The 4,047-nt window shown below is 40.3% G+C and overlaps 1 non-coding gene across 1 annotated transcript; it reads right to left on the bottom strand.

The window, feature by feature from the left end:
• Positions 1-3,467: 3,467 nt before the first annotated feature.
• Trnat-agu (transfer RNA threonine (anticodon AGU)) lies at positions 3,468-3,541 on the bottom strand. The gene has a single exon. It is a non-coding gene; the product is annotated as a tRNA-Thr (tRNA).
• Between the last annotated feature and the right edge of the window lie 506 nt (positions 3,542-4,047).

Here is a 4,047-nt window from a genome sequence, read left to right as displayed (position 1 = left end):
CAGTCGACGGGCCAGACATTAAATTTCGACATCAAATTTCGAAAGCACGAATGCAACAGTGAAATTTTGTACATCCGATTACCCGTTCTCACGGCAAATCACAACACTGACATCATTTGGGTCAAATGTGAGCAAGAATTATTGATTTTTGCAAAAATCACCCTGAATACTTTTTTTCTGAATTTTGCCGAACTGCAGGTTGCAGCAAACAATTTGCTGAAATTCAGCAAACTTCCCTGATTCGTTCAGTAAACTCTGCTGTTCAGCAGCAACGTTTTCTGAAATTCTGTAAATTTTGCTGAAATTCTGCTTCAAATTTGGCTGTACCTTTCAAGTTTAAAAATTTTAAATTTATGTATTTAAATTTTTTTATCTTTGAAATTTTTTAACAAAACACTCTACCTATTTCGAGTTTATTTTTAATATTAAATTTTATTTAAATGTGAAATATCTTCAAATATTTCAATCTTTGGGCCAAGTTTCATTCATCGATTCCGCGGGCCGTATGCTGGACAGCCCTGCTTTACAGTCTTCGACATAGTTTTTTCTTCACACTTTAGGCTATATTTTATTATCATAAGTTACAAAATTCATGTAAAATTTGACAAAAAATGCAAGCAAGTGAAATTGCCCATACTAAATCCCATACAAAAAATTCCCAGTAGTTTTGGACGTAAAAGAGGATTGAAAAAACTTTCTCCGGGGTTGATGCGATAATTTTCTCATATAACGTTGACCTATCCTACTGTATATTTTTACACCTCAGTGATTTGATGAGATTGCTTTAGTACAGACAAACAGACATATCATTTGTAACATATTGCTATTATATTCATCGTTACGAAAAAATAATCGCCAAATGCTAATCAGGTTGCGTTTCACTGCGGCTTGATGTTGGTAGTGAGTAGACGTCAAACGAGCAACAACGATTAATATTTGTTTCAACCGTTGAAAACAAGGACGATGGAGAGTGAGTAGAGTAAGACGTCTGTATGTATGTGGCCTTAGTTCAGTCAAGATTTTGTTTTCTTACACATATTTATCGCTTGCATTGACTTTGTTCATTTTTGAAGTTCCTGCGAAGCACCCTAGGAAGCACCCAATGCTGGTTTTGCAACACTATCGGTAGCCTCTAATGTGGTCTGAGCCTATTTTCTTACTAATCGTTCCTCATGGTTTAAAAAAAGATCGCGGTTCGATGTGTCGCATGCATAGGTTTGGTTCTTTTTGGCATTTGCCCACTTCCGGCTGGACACCCTAGATCGGTCCTGGAACACTATCGGTAGCCTTCATAAAGATCTTCGTTGTGGTCTGAGCCTATTTTTTGACTAATCGCTCATCACGTTATTTAAAAAGCCGCTGTTTAATGTGCCGCAGGCATGGGTTTTGATATCTACTACATTTGACCACTTCCAGCGGGACACCCGGAACCGGTTCCGGAACTCTATCGGTTGATCCAAATATGATCTGAAACTATTCTCTTTTATTAACCGTTTATCAGGTTGCCTGAAGAGCTTGCGATTTGATGCGTCGTGTGTAAGGGGTTGGTTAACTTTTATACTTGGCTACCTCCGGCGTGACATCTGGAACCGGTTCAGTAACACTACCGGTTCCGATATGGTCTGAGAATGTTTCCCTGTCCACTGTTCATCAGGCTATCGAAAAAGCCGCTGTTTGTTGTATCGCATGCATGGGTTTCATTCACTTTCATATTTAGCCACTTCCGGCGGAACATCCAGAACCGGTTCCGGCACACTACCGGTTCAGATATGGTCCGAGAATAATTTCCTGCCTACTGTTCATCAGGCTATCGAAAAAGCCGCTGTTTGATGTATCGCATGCATGGGTTTGGTTCACTTTCATATTTAGCCAGTTCCGGCGGAACACCCAGAACCGGTTCCGGAATACTACCGGTTCAGATATGGTCTGAGAATGTTTTCCTGCCTACTGTTTATCAGGTTATCGAAAAATCCGCTGTTTGATGTGTCGCATGAAGGGTTTGGTTCACTTTCATATTTGGCCACTTCCGGCGGGTCACCCGGAACCGGTTCCGGAACACTACCGGTTCAGATATGGCCCGAGTCTAGTCTAGTCTAGTCTAGTCTAGTCTAGTCTAGTCTAGTCTAGTCTAGTCTAGTCTAGTCTAGTCTAGTCTAGTCTAGTCTAGTCTAGTCAATTTTTGCGTGACATAATTTGTGCATCACCCCTAGCAACAATACAGAACTAATTAAATTATAACTGTTTTTTTTTTTAATACATTTCATTTATGATCAATCACGACCATCGAAAAATTTAAGTAATCTTTCTTCTAAACAATCAAATTTATGAAAAAAAAAATAAATGTAATAAGTATTAAAGATATGTCGTACTGTTCATAATCATAAGTAATATTGTTGCTTCTTAGATTTAGTTTTTCGTAGGTTATATGGGAGCCACTTGAAAATGTAATGTACTGATACAATACTGGGTATCGTATATCATTTGAACATTTCTATTAGGGTACTTACTTCATCCGTGTGGAGATGTTCTGTGTTCTGGATAGTGTCGTTCGTTGGCGCAGACGCCGAGCTGGGCAACATTGAACTCTAGCTGCACACCGACAGCAGCCTCCAAGCGATCTCAAATTGTACACGCGTGGAGGTGGAGGTAAATAAGAACTCGGTTTGTTTATTAACAAGAAAGTGTCAGAATCAGTCAATCGAATCGTGGGAAATGGGCAAACGTGTGGCGCGGGGGGGTTGGTTCTGACCTGAATGTTTTTCCGTTTTCTCACATTGAACTCGCTGCATCGAACTTGGCCGCGACTCCTCGCCAGTGTTGAGAATACTCACCTGCAAGAGTGATACTCACTTGCTTCTAACTCAGTCCAGAAGCATGCTATCAAAAAATGATATTTGAAGGACTTTTAGATTGTAGTTTAATCTAAAAGTTTGCCGAATAAAGTAAAGATCGCAGACGCATACCAAAGTTGTGAGAGAGCTGTGAGTACAAGGTGAGTAAAATTCGTGTAATTCATACTCACCTTGTGCTCACAGCTCTCTGACGGTTTTGGTATGCATCTGCGATCTTTACTTTATTCGGCAAACTTTTAGATTAAACTACAATCTAAAAGTCCTTCAAATATCATTTTTTGATAGCATGCTTCTGGACTGAGATAGAAGCAAGTGAGTATAATTTTTCCCTAGTGAGTATTCCCAACACTGCCTCGCACGTTGGTTTATTTCCTTGTTTTCGCCTCGGATGAAAAAAAAAAACGCCAGCAGAAGTGAGGAAAGCAACATGAAAATAAACATGCGTGGTATCGTGCTCTCAGGGTTCGTAGAAGGTGGAAATATTTATTTCTGTTCGAATTACTACGTCTTGATTTCATTCATCGGAATGGGCGTTCGTTGGAATGTGACCGGTGTGGCCTTCAATATCAAGGTGATGAGTACAAGGGTGATTAAAAATAAAAGATACCCTCTTCAAGGCTCCGGCGAGATTCGAACTCACGATCTCCTGTTTACTAGACAGGCGCTTTAACCAACTAAGCCACGGAGCCGAGTTGTAGAAGTTGTCACAAAAAGTAATTGAAAAGTTGAACTTCAGATATTCGACAAACCCTACATGGCTAGAGTGGCAGTGAGATAAAATCGATCAACGTTAATATGAATACAGCCCATTATTCCCACCCCAAAGCGAGAGGCATGAGCACGATCACGAAACTAGATTCAGAAGCCAAAAATATAGCAAGGGCAAGCACACGTTCAGATAGACGAAAAAAATGTGCAGCGTGTTTCGCTTGCGCTCCGTTGTTAAGTCGTGGGTCAGTTAAAATATTCAGAGAGAGGGAGCTTGATAACAAACGCTATTCAACCGGTAACCACAATCTGAAACAGCTCAATCGATAAAGCTAATCAGCTTACGACGTTAGGTATTAAGTAGCCTCCTACGAAGCGGTGCAATTTATGATGACAATTCCATCTACGACTGTTCCCTAGAATTGCCGCACAAGAAGGTACGGGAGTACTTATGCATCCACTCAGCTCCGATCTACCTGACTCTTGA

This window comes from Aedes albopictus, chromosome 2, assembly GCF_035046485.1.
Source record: "Aedes albopictus strain Foshan chromosome 2, AalbF5, whole genome shotgun sequence".
Classification (NCBI taxonomy): Eukaryota; Metazoa; Arthropoda; class Insecta; order Diptera; family Culicidae; genus Aedes; species Aedes albopictus.
The sequence above is the reverse complement of the archived record's forward strand: the minus strand, read 5'-3'. Positions and strand labels throughout refer to the sequence as shown.